Source organism: Galeopterus variegatus, unplaced genomic scaffold (assembly GCF_000696425.1).
Source record: "Galeopterus variegatus unplaced genomic scaffold, G_variegatus-3.0.2 Scaffold508, whole genome shotgun sequence".
Classification (NCBI taxonomy): domain Eukaryota; kingdom Metazoa; phylum Chordata; class Mammalia; order Dermoptera; family Cynocephalidae; genus Galeopterus; species Galeopterus variegatus.
The window spans coordinates 601667-614800 of NW_007726619.1; the positions used below are offsets into that span (position 1 = coordinate 601667).

General features: G+C 42.2%; 1 long non-coding RNA gene across 1 annotated transcript; it reads left to right on the plus strand.

The window, feature by feature from the left end:
• The first annotated feature begins 146 nt into the window (after nt 1–146).
• Nucleotides 147–6254, plus strand: LOC103587972. Its single transcript, XR_550274.1, has 2 exons — nt 147–473; nt 5474–6254. It is a non-coding gene; the product is annotated as an uncharacterized LOC103587972 (long non-coding RNA).
• Nucleotides 6255–13134: the final 6880 nt, after the last annotated feature.

The following is a 13134-nucleotide window of genomic DNA, read 5'->3' on the forward strand; positions in this document are numbered from 1 at the left end:
CCGCCCCGGCCCCGGCTCCCGACCGCCGCGCCCCGCCCCGCGGCGAGGTCCCCTCTCCCCTCCCCAGTGTACAGGCGTGCTTGTTGCGGTGACCGAATGGGGGAGGAGGGGGGAAGATGCGCACCGTCTTTCTATCACCGAGGTCCCCGGTGGGGAGGGGACTTGGTGTGTGACTACCTAGACCCAGGGAAAAGGCCACTCCTTGAGAGCTCTTGCTTTTCCTTTCTGTGTTTTCAAGGCCCGTGCGCCTCTCGCATGCCAAAGAGCAAGCACCCTGGGGAGGCTGCATGGAAAGAAGGCGAAGAGCGTGGCAGGTGGTCGCTCAGCTGTAGTGGGACTGTCCAGGCCGCCTTTGCGTTTCCTTTGTATTTCAGGGGTTTGTTTGTTCGTGTTAATAAAAACGGGGAGGTCTCCGGTCAGCGCAGATCCTGGGATTGGAGGGACCTGAATCTCCTCTGAGGATCACTAGTGACGTGAGTTTAATTCACATGTTGACTTTACTGAGCCTTTATTATCCACTCGGAATGTGCTTTGGGGCTTCGCGTGCACCGTCGCATTCACTCACAGAAGGACACAAAGAAGGAGCCATTTTACAGATAAGGAAAATGAGGACGGTATGAAATGAAATAACTTATGCGAGGCCGCAGAAAAATGAAATATACACCTCTCGGTCCTTAAAACTTAACTACAGCCATTCACTGGAGCTGTTTCTGTCCTGGGACCTCTCTCTACCTGGATTCATAACCGGGTCCAACCACTTCCCAGGTGGGTGACCTTAGGGAGTCACTTAATTTCCTCATGCCTCAGTTTTCTCTCAGGTTAAAGGGGGAGGAGAGGTACCTAACGCTAAATTCTCCCAGATTTTAGTGAGAATTAAACTGTGCGTGTGTGTGCGCATGCACAACGTATGTCCCATAGTAGTTGCTCAGTAAATGGTTGCTATTTAGAGTCATGTGTTACCTATGTGCATTGTTCTGCATTTTTAAACTGGATTGCTAACTGCACAGAGGCATTTTCTTTCAGTTCTCTGTAGTCTTGAACTGTTCTCAGTGTACTCGTATATGGTATGGCTGACTGTCGCAATGTTCATTTTAACATAAATGGCTGCAGATGATAATGGTCTTAATCCATCCCACTAGCTCTCATCATGTTTACCCCAGAGGAAGCTCATGACATTTCATGGGAGGAAATGAAAATGATCAGAGAGAGAATGAAAATAACCACATTTAGTCCAGCCAACAAAATATTTATGAACTTTACCAAACCGTTTGGAGCTGGCCAGATGTGCTGCTTATTTGCAAGGTAGTGAAAGAGAACCTAATTCTGATCCTGAGTTTCTAATTAAAGACGAAATAAAGGTAAACTGTAATTACTGTATGATATGGTTATTTAAAAATTATTCTCCCCAAAGGAAAGAGAAACTAACTTTATTAAGCACCTACCAGAGTAAAGCACAGAGCTGGGTAAGGGCTTGATATTCATTGTTACATACATTGTCTTAAAGGAAAAGCCTCCTTAGGTTGTTCTTGTTTTTGTGGGTTTTTTTTTTTGACCCTGGGATAATTTCTCTCCTTTTCATTTCTTGTCCACTCCTTTTCTATCAGAATAGAAACAGAAGTACACTTTATGCATTTCATTCCCTCTCCTTCCGGAATGTTCCATTACATCTGTCTTCTTCTCAGACACAAAATTATATCTGTTAAAGAATCAGCACGAATCCCTAATTCTCCCACACCAACTTGTACTCCTTTCAACATCCTTTGCACCTTGTACATATTTCTGCTTCTCGTTACACTAATAATAATAATAATAGTTTCCTGTCCGTGCAATGACTTTACATAAAAATTTTGACTGACTAGACAAAGATATATGCATGACAGACATCCAGCATCCAATTAACATTATTGTTATATAAGGGTAGGATGGTCCCAAAAATTACACGGGAAGAACACCTCCAAAATTATGTGAGATAAATCTCCATTGGTCACAGTGCATAATTCTTTTATACTGATAAATTGATGGATTCAGTTTGCTAATAGTTTGTTAAGAATTTTTGCATCTAAGTTCATGAGAGACATTTGTCTGTAGTTTTCTTTTCCTTTGATGTCTTTATCAAGGTAATAGTGGCCTCATAAAAATGAGTTTGGAAATATTCCTTGTTCTATTTTATGAAAGAACTTATATAGGATTGGGATTAGTTCTTTAAATAGTTGATAGAATTACCCAGTGAACTAAATTATGAGGGATGATAAAATAGTTTGTTTTTAGTAGATAAATATCTCTCAAAACCCAGAATTAATTAACACTGAGTATTAAAAGCTTCGAGTTAATTTGAAATTATAGTATTTAATATTATTGGGGATGAGAAAGAATTTGTGCATATTTGATATTTTGTGTACTTGTAACGTTTTAGAAAATTTGTCCCATTGGATTAATAGAACAGCCTTCTAGTGCCAATTCAAAATGTATGTTCGAGTAATTGATTTAAACATATAAGGATAGGTGAAATGTATTGTTTATGTAGACTGTTGGAACATTTGAGAGGATGTAAGTTTCACATACAGTCTTTATAAAAGTTGATAAAATACTTTGGGCATTTCCTTTTTTTTTTTTTTTCCCTTTTTTTTTGTCTTTTTTCGTGACCGGCAACGGATCGCAACCCTCAGTGTCGCGCCCGTACCGGACCAGGACCAGCAACGGGATTGCAACCCTCCGTGTTGCGCCCGCACCTCGCTCAGCCAGTGAGCAGCCAGTCTGTATGTGGGATCCGAACCCTCAGTGGGAGTGCCGCCGGCGCTCCCAAGCGGCACACTGTAGCACTGCGCCACTGGGCCGGCCCCTGGGCATTTCCTTTTAATCATTGGCGATCTTGTGAAAATGCAGATTCTGCTTCAGTAGGTCCAGGGTGGGGCCCAAGGTTTCGCATTCCTGGAAAGTGCCTAGATGAAGCCCAGGTTCTGGAGCCACATGTTAAGTAACAAGCAGTTAAGACTATTAGAGCATTTAAAAAGGGAAATCTACCTGATTGTATTTATAAATGCAGTTTAAAATATTTGAAAGTGTTAAGTTTGTAAATAGGAACAAGTATTATTCAAAAGCCTTTTAAAGGTGATAGTTACAATTTTCTAGACTTACAAAATAAGATTCTTAAGTAGACTGTATAACATTAACAAAAAACCAAGTTTTTAAATTTGTGCTTTTGCTAAAATTGAATAGTAATTTAGGAAAATAAAAACTCAGAATGCCTGGATGGCTATTTCTGTGAACCAAAACTGCCCTTAGGGACACCAAAAGCTCGTATTTAACCACTGTTGTGTACCAGGCACTGTGCTAAGTGTTTTTTATGTGTGTTTTCTTAGCTCATCCTCACGACAACCCTGTGAGATGGTCATTATCACTAACTTCTCTTTATGCTCGAGGAAACAGGCTCAAAAAACTTGCCCAGGTCATACAGGGCAAGGGCTAGATCAGCTCGCTAACCAGGAGCTGGCTCTTCACCCCACACCATACTGTAACAGGCTGCACAGAAGTTACACCTTTTTGTTAAACTTCGAAATTAAAAAGGTTTTTTTCTTACTCTTGTAACCTGAAATGCATAGCTTGCGGCTGGACATTAGAATATAATGACTCTTGTTCACATAATTGCTAGAACATAATGACTTTTGCTCACATTGTACACAGAATAATTATAGAAGAAATTATTAACCCAGATGGTCATTCATTACTAGCTTACTAACTAGACCTTTCTGAGGTTAACAGGAACTGAGTCTGTGATTTGACATCGTAGAGGATGGTCACCATGAATCAACTCCCACAAGATAAGTTCTTTGATGTTTATCTGCAGTTTTATGATTATGCCTGCACGTCCCCGCTTAGGTCACCATGAATCAGCCCCCATACCACCTGTCCCTATAAAACCCTTTGACAAGTCTGGAAAAAGTAGAGAGGGTCTTGGAGACATGAGTCCACCATTTCCCCAGGCTTCCGGCTTTCTGATTAAAGGCTGCCTTTCCTTACACCAACACTTGTCTCTTAATTATTGGCTATTGAGCGGTGAGAAAATGGACCTTTGGGGTTTCGGTAACAATACTTCTCCCATGCTATGTTTGCACAGCCTGTCACACAGTCTCCCCACTACCAGAGGTTTCTTAACCTTCAGCCCACAGACCCCGAGAGGTCCCTAGGTTCTTGAATGGGAAGTTTTCACTAACTCCTAGTTGAAATTTAATGTTGAATGTTTAACTCTACCTGTGACTTTATCATCATGGAAATCACAAATATTTTCATACCTCATTACAGTTGTTGAGATCCCTCATCTCAAATTCAAGAGTATAGTAGTTATTAATCACACTGTAAGACAATGCCATTATCTGCCCTTTCCAGTCTCACCAGAGTGGGAAACCTTGCTGATTGTTCAATCTGTCATCAGAAACCTTGACCTGTGTATGACTCTAGTGACCGAGTTCAATCTATAACAAACTTCACCAACATTCCATGTCCAACAACCTGTACAGATTGTATACCTGGATCCTCTTATAGGGTTAAATTTTTCTCATCTACCTTCAACTTCCATCCTCTGTCTTACCTACTCAAAATAATAGTCTCCTAGTTGGACTCTAAAAAATGTGTAATGGGTGATCCCTCTTAAAATGTTCCTTGGGTCTTCCTAACATAATGTAAAAAAAGTTACTGGAACCAATTCTGCAAAGAGACATCATTAGCAAATATGTTGTAATATAACTGACCCCTGGTTTAATTCCATTATATACAGAAAATGTACAGATAAAAGAATTGTCTGTGCTCCTATCAGGTGTATTTACCTTTGTGGATGGGATACCTCAATTTGGGCCTCCAGATGTTTAGACACCTGGACAACAGGAGGCCAATGTGGATTGGGATATTCAATTGTTCTGTTATCAATATGTAATAGGTCAAAGATGATCCTTGGAATAATCACTGGACTAGCCCCCTTTCACTACATCAAAGGGTCAAGCGTGAGTTACCTGGTGAATTATGGGATTCTGAATTTTCTTCCTTCGGCACGTATTTTGTACCATGGTATGGATAGCCACTAATGAAGAAACAAGAAATTTAGCTGCTACCCTAGGAATTCTTGCAGACTTCACTGTGCAACAGTACTTGTTAGCTTCTCTTGCCTGGGTAGTCTTAGATAATAAAATTGTTCTTGGTTATCTAATAGTCGAGCAAAGTGGTGTCTGCGCTATTGTTAATACTACATGCTGTACCTAGATAAACTCCTCTGAGGAAGTTGAGACTCAGTTGTATAAAATAAAGGGATAAGCCACACGGCTACAAGTCTCACCAGGTTATCATTTGATGTATTTAGTTGGCTGCATTTAAGTCTAGGTTCATGGCTTAAAATTCTCATACAAATTGAAATTGACATATTGTTATCTTTGCTTTGTATTTTTCTTTTTAAACTGTGTACTTGTTGTCTATCAAATCTCTGCAGAAATGCATCTCCTGACAAAATGATGTTGGCCCAGCACTTTGAGATGATAACCAATGCATATGAAACAGATGAACTCCAGACAACCCAGGCCAGAGAGCTCCTGCTTCTGGCTTTCTTGTTGCCAGATGTAGCTAAAAGGGTCTTGACATCTACCTCTAGCTGTTCATCACCCCTCCCAATGTGAGAGCAGACCAACTAACTGGGCCATGTCCATCCCAGCATCAGGGGACACTTAAAACCTGACAAAAGACTAATTGATCAGTGATGCTTTTGGAAAAAGAACTTGATCAAAAGGGGGAAATGTGAAAGTTGACAAAATCACTTTCTTTGGGACCTAGACAAAATACAGCCAGGAAATGCACAAAGTGGGGAGGGGTGAGAGTCATGCTTGCTTGTCTAAGAACTATTTCCAAGGGTCTTCGAAAAACCCATCAGAAATCCCTTCACCGTCTTTCATGCATCTCCTGCTATGCAGGTGTGCATATGTTTCTGTGGCAAGATTTATGATTACATGTTCTTTAGAACTGCAGTAATTCAGATAGGATGCTCCAAGAAGGTCTTGTCCAATAATGACATCTCAGCCAGTGAGCTGACAATAAATCTGACTTTGAGCCTCTGAAACCAATGAACTTTGTTTCCAAGCAGCTTGTGTGAACCTCTCCCTTTTTGCCAATAACAGCTTTCTCTTACCTTCCCTCACTGAATGCATCTATGGCTTGCCATGGTACACATTCTGGATTGTAATCCTATTTTCTATCCCCAAATAAACTCAACATATTTTGGAATATTTTTCTCTAATGTGGTTTTTCTAGGCTTACAATATGCATGATTTATTTTTTTATTATTTATTTATTTATTTTAAAAAGATGACCAGTAAGGGGATCTCAGCCCTTAGCTTGGTGTTGTCAACACCACGCTCAGCCAGTGAGCCAACCGGCCATCCCTATATAGGATCCGAACCCCTGGCCTTGGTGTTATCAGCAGCACACTCTCCCGAGTGAGCCACGGGCTGGCCCACAATATGCATTATTTAAAAAAGAATCTGAGAAGTGGTCTGTATCAGTCCATTTCTGTTGCTTATAACAAAATACCTGAAACTGGGTGATTTATAAAGAAAACGAAATTTGTCGCTTACAGTTTCTGAGGTTGGGAGGTCCAAAGTCCAACTGGTGGTGGCGACCGTGACCCGGGGGTCTCTCATTGCAAGATAGTGGAAGCAGAGAGAGCAAGAGAGAGCAAGAAGCCAACTTCCTCATTCACTCTCCTTTTAAGGCCCTCCACACCACGCCTAGTGGAAGCAGAGAGAGCAAGAGAGAGCAAGAAGCCAACTTCCTCATTCACTCTCCTTTTAAAGCCCTCCACACCACGCCTCTGACCACCATTTTTAGTCCATTCACTACTGCGCAGTCCTACAATCCAATCACCTCTTCAAATCTTCACCTTTCAATTGCCATAATAGGATTTCCTACCCTCAACAGTTACAGTGGGGATTAAGCTTCTAATATATGAAACATGGGGGACAAAATTCAGACTTCAGAATTTTGGGGGGACATAATTCAATCTACTACATGGTTCAGAGATGTTTATGACACAAAACAAGGCTAAGACACCACCACCCCTGGCACGTACACACACACATACATTGTACCACACTCCAAATTTCCTGAGATCAAGGGTCTTATTTTTATCTATGTAGCTGAGGTCTGGCATAGTATGGGTCCTCCTTTGTAGAGTGAATTAGTGAATGTAGGTGTGTAGGAAAAAGAAAAATGGTGGGTCAGTGGAGGATGCTTGGTTAACACTGGTTCAATCCGAATCTGAACTAAGGATTAAATAACCATTCACAGTCTGTACCAGGGTGAGGCAACACCACTCTTAGGATGATGCAAGTGCAGGCTATGCTTCTGAGAGTGGTGCCTCTTAAAAAAAAAATTTTCAGGTCCAAAAACAGCTTCTTCCAGTTGAGGGGTCTATGTCTCTGTTATTCATTTATTTTTATAACAGCTTCATTGAGATATAATTCACATACCATACAATTCACCTATGCAGGGTGTACAATTCTGTGATTTTTAGTCTATTCACAGAGTTGTGCAGCTATCATCACAATCAATTTTAGAGCTTTTCCATCACCCCCAAAAGAACCCTTGTACCCATTAGCAGCCATTCTCCATTGGCACCCCTTGCGCCCAGAACTCACAGTCTTAAGCAACCACCAAACTACTTTCTATCTCAATAGATTTATCTATTCTGGACATTTCATATAAACGGAGTTATAATATATGGTCTTTTGCCACTAACTTCTTCCACTTAGTATGTTTTTGAGGCTCATCTGTGTTGCACCATGAATCAGTACTTCATTCCTTTTTGATAACATAATAATATTCTAGTCTCCTTAAATTTTGCACCCTAGGCATCTTGCTTGTTTTCTAGTCCGGTAACCTAAGTTATCAAGTACTGATCAAAGGCTTTTCTGATTGCCCAAGGAAAGAGAATTCTCCCTAGGGGAGGATGACATAACTCTGTGACCATCTCCATGTGGGTTTTCTTGAGCTAAGATTCTAGGAGGGTGGGTTCTTGCGAAGAGCTTTGAAGATTAGTGTCACAACTGAGAGGTCACTCAAAGGGAAAGTGGCAGGTAGAATAAGATGGTCACTCCCTGACCCACACTCCACAGGGGCCAGGTATCAAGGCACAGCCAACGCTGTATTCCAAATAAAATTTATGTGCTGGGCTTCTTGGGGGGCTTGGATTTATAGCCAGGCAGAAATAGAACAGAGATGAATATAGATTCTGAAGGGCTTTGGTGTAAGAGCGAAATCACTTGTTTCTGTTTATCTTCCTCTATTTCTTCACCCTTATACACACTGCCACCTGCCCTCTTACACAGTCATACACACACACACTCTTGAAAAATATTGCATCTAAACATTCTGAATTTTTAGTTAATGTTACTATCTTATAATCCGTAGCTGAGGCCACAAACGACAGCTCATGGAAGATGTGCTTGATTTGGCCAGCAGAGTGCTTTTAACATTTTTTAGCTAGTTGCCAACACGTAAAAGTTAAGAATTTTTACATTGGAAATCTGAATCCCCTCTGAGGAGCACCATCTGCTAGAGATAGTCAGTGTTGTTTCTTTAGATGGGGTGTGTGTGGGGGAGGGGGGTGGTCTCTAGTGCATAAACCATCAATGCGACTCACCGGCACATATGTAATTGTTTAAGTTTGCAACCCTGATGGACAATATATGCTGAGAATAATGCTTCACTTTTCCACTTCAATTTGTGCAGAGAAAGTAGATATAAATTCAATTTGCTTGTCTCTCAGGGCAGGAAAATTTGTGTGTGCATGTATGTGTGTATGTTTGTTAAACTTATTTAAATAGACAACCCAATATCATCATGATAGAATTTAGCCTACTAAATACAGCACCAAAATGAGTGGGTTTGCCTTCAGGATCTGATGCTGCCTTTAAAATAACACTGAAGATTAGAACCTATAATGATATTTATTATTAATGTTGTTATTATTACAGTGAATCTAAATTAGCCTGGAATAAGCATCTCATTACCATCCTGGTGATCATCTCTGTCAGAAATAAAGCAGAAGGGAAGAAAATCTCCAAATTAAAATTTCCTGTAGAGTTTTCCTTTAATCTGGTTAATCTTGTGTTGAGTAGTTTATTGGAAATGCTTTCTTTTACTTTTTTCACTGAGATGAAACTTCCACTTCTTAACTAAATTTTGTTTCCAGCCTAGATGATGAATTTTATCTGACAGATTACTTTCATTTTGCTTAATTTGAAATTTACGCAAATTAATTTTCCTATCATTCCTACCTCTGAAGACCATTTTTAAGAAAAAGTCCAAATACCGGGCCGGCCCGGTGGCGCACTGCGATAGTGCGCCGCTTGGGAAGTGTGGCGGCGCTCCCGCCGAGGGCTCGGATCCCACATACAGACCGGTTCCCGCTCACTGGCTGAGCGAGGGGCGGGAGCAACGCTGAGGGTTGCGATCCCGTTGCCGGTCCCGGTCCGGTACGGGGGCGACACTGAGGGTTGCGATCCGTTGCCGGACACAAAAAAAAAAAAAAAAAAAAAAAAAAAAAAAGAAAAAGAAAAAGTCCAAATACCTTGAAATATTTAATAATGCTTAGGCCAAGTAATTATATTTCCAGGTAATTATAGTCACATGCCACAGGCAATCATTTCTCCCATCCAACTTAATAAGTCTCTGTCCCTCCTTTTGCTGTGTGGTCCTTGTAAATCTCACCCCACAAGCTCCATGTGCAGGAAGCCTGTCCTTTACTTTCTTTCCAATAACCTAGATTTGATTCCTAGCCCCTCATCTGGCTGAGATGAGGGTAGTGGATCCACTTTCTGTCATTGCTGGGGCTTCCCCCACAGCAAGTATACCTAAGTCTTGCAGTGACAAAGGACTCTACTAGTCATCTGCTACACCAGTAGTTCATTCCCATTGTCTTAGTCCACAGGGTCCCTTCTAGTGCTGTAGCTCTGATGCTTCTTTTCCACCACTGTGCAGAGGAATCTTTGCTGAGACTGGAAACTGTTGCTTTGCCTCCTACAGATTTGTCACCCCTTTTCCCCTGGGTGACAGAGCTGCCAAAGATTACTCAAAGCCCATCTCTTCTGAGCAGTGAGAGGCCTCAAAAGGGGGTTAATCTCCCAAAACCTTCAATATAGAGGCATTCCTTCCATTTGGGAAATTAACCATGAACTGGGGTTCTCTTCCCACATTTATTCTCCAGACCAGGAAGTTAGAGGAAGAGAACATAGGTGGGTTTTGCTAAGTACAGTTTAAAAAGTTTAGCAATAGAAGCTGGTAACATTCAGTAAGGTGACATTCTTTTTTTTTTTTTTCCTTTTTGTCTTTTTCGTGTCCGGCAACGGACCGCAACCCTCAGTGTCGCGCCTGCACCGGACCGGGACCAGCAACAGGATCGCAACCCTCGGCGCTGCGCCCGCCCCTCGCTCAGCCAGTGAGCGGGAACCGGTCTGCATGTGGGATCCAAACCCTCGGCGGGAGCGCCACCACGCTCCCAAGCGGTGCACTGTAGCAGTGCGCCACCAGGCCGGCCCAGTAAGGTGACATTCTATAATACAATTTCCAACAAACCTTGATTTTAGCAAACTTTCTCTTTTTACAGCAATTTTCCGGTATCTTTACATATCAATCAGTACCCTGTGTGTCTTTGAGCCAGCAACCTTGCTGCATTACAATTCTTTATCTTACAACAGAGACTATATAGCCTAGGGAAAATTTCCTGTCCTCTGCAAGGTCAATATTTGAAATTGCAAGGCTTTGGAAAACCAGGCCCTGTGAAGTACATTTGCTTTATGCATGCTCTACAGGAAACCCTGTGCCTAGAGTCCCCTCTTTGGTCTCCATTTTGCATCTTCCAGGTGCTGATAGCAGGGACGGAGGGACAGGTTTGCAGAAAGCACTTGTGAAGGTTAATTCTAGGTGTCAACTTGATGAGATTAAGAAATGCTGAGAAACCTGATAAAGCTATCTTTTTAGGTGTGTCCACAAGGCTGTTTCCAGCAGAGATGAGTATGAAAGTCTGAGTGGACCATGTGGGAAAGACTTGCCTTCAGTGTGGACAGGAACCATCCAATCCACTGGGGGCCCAGAGAGAACAAAAGACAGAGGAAAAGGGTGAATCTCTCTCTATCCACTGGAGCTGGGACACACTCTTCTCTCCTGTCCATGGACATCAGAGCTCGAGACTGTTTGCTTTTGGGTTCCAGGACTTGGGACCCAAAGGACACCATCGGCTTCCCTGGCCTTGAGGCCTTAGGACTTGGACTGAGCCATACTACCGGCATCCGGTTTGCAGACGGCCTATCGTGGGACTTCTCTGCACAGCCGTGTGAGCTAATTCCCCTAATAAATTCCCTCCCATATTGGTTCTGTCTCTCTGGAGAACCCTGACTAATACAGCACTTTTCCCCTTTCAGAGTCCAAAAGAATATTTCCTCTTCTTTCTTTCTTTCTTTATTTATTTTTTATTTTTTTTTAGCTACCACTTAAGAGTAAGGACATGTAGTATTTCTCTTTCTGTCAGCCAGTGAGCGGGAACCGGTCTGTATGTGGGATCCGAACCCTCGGCGGGAGTACCGCCACGCTCCCAAGCAGCGCACTGTAGCAGTGCGCCACCGGGCCGGCCCTATTTCCTCTTCTTTACATCACTAACCCATATTCTCTCTAAATCTCTTTCCTGTTCCCCTCTGGGACACCCAATGTAATCTCTTCAGTGTGTTTAGATTTTCACAAAAAGCGGAAAGAGCTGTGGGCTTTTGCTTTCAGCTCTGCAAAAATTCCATAGGCAAGAAAATATTAAGAGCTTTGCTATGAGCTCGAAACGGGAGAATTGAAATATACACAGAACAAATTACAATTTAGTAGCTCACAAAATGTGCCCTGCAGTAAGATATCTGATTACCCACATATAGCAAATAGAGGTCACATTTAAGTACTAAATTAAGTAGAGTATGAGAGCTGAAAGGAGAAGGCAGGTTGCTGCCTGATCAACCTCAGCTGGGAACGTGCACCTCAGGAGAGTCAAGGAAGACTTCAGGAAGCCTTTGACCAGCACACAGCCTGCTGACTGTTTTATTTGGCCTATTTGAACACATTGAAGCAAACGAGCAGTTATTTTTTAAGAAGAATTATTGTCTATAAATTTCTTTAAATGTGAACAGCTGGTGTACATATGCCAGATAGAATTTTCTCGAATTCTTGAATGTGAAAGTCAATGACAGTTATAAAGAATTATGATAAAATTAGGTAGCATTTGTTGAACAATTATTATATTCTAGGAACCCTATCAAGCTCTTGGAGTATATAACCTCATTTAATCCTCAAGCAACTTTATGCATTAAATACTATTATTGTATTGTATTTCCACAGTTTACGAATGTGGAAATTGAGGCAGCTAGATCAATTATGTAACTTGCTTAAACTTGGATGGCAAAGATATCTCTGCTCCCAGGATCTAGCTCTTTTTTTTTTTGTCTTTTTTCGTGTCCGGCAGCGGATTGCAACCCTCAGTGTCGCGCCCGCACCGGACCGGGACCAGCAACGGGATCGCAACCCTTGGTGTTGGCCCCGCACCTCGCTCAGCCAGTGAGCGGGAACCGGTCTGTATGTGGGATCCGAACCCTCGGCGGGAGCACCGCCACGCTCCCAAGCAGCGCACTGTAGCAGTGCGCCACCGGGCCGGCCCCCAGGATCTAGCTCTTAACCATTGTGCCATACTACCTCCTGGCTGCAGACGTTTTGTATTAAAATGAGATCCAGGTAAAATAAAAAGTGAATGGACAGTAGCACTTTTACTTTTCCAGTATTTACCTAACACCCACTGCGGGCCAGCACCTGTGGTCTTACCCAGAACTTACACTAGACAATTTTAAGAAATAAATGGCAGGTTCATTTCACTGATTTCCAGTTTGAACCCATCACTAATCTCAAGTCCCTGTGGGTGAGAGATTCTTCCTCTCTACAGACACTTATTGTATATAAGGGTATTTCTTTTTTTTTTTTTTTCCTTTTTGTCTTTTTCCATGTCCAGCAACAGATCGCAGCCCTCAGTGTCGCCCCCGTACTGGACCGGGACCGGCAACGGGATCGCAACCCCCG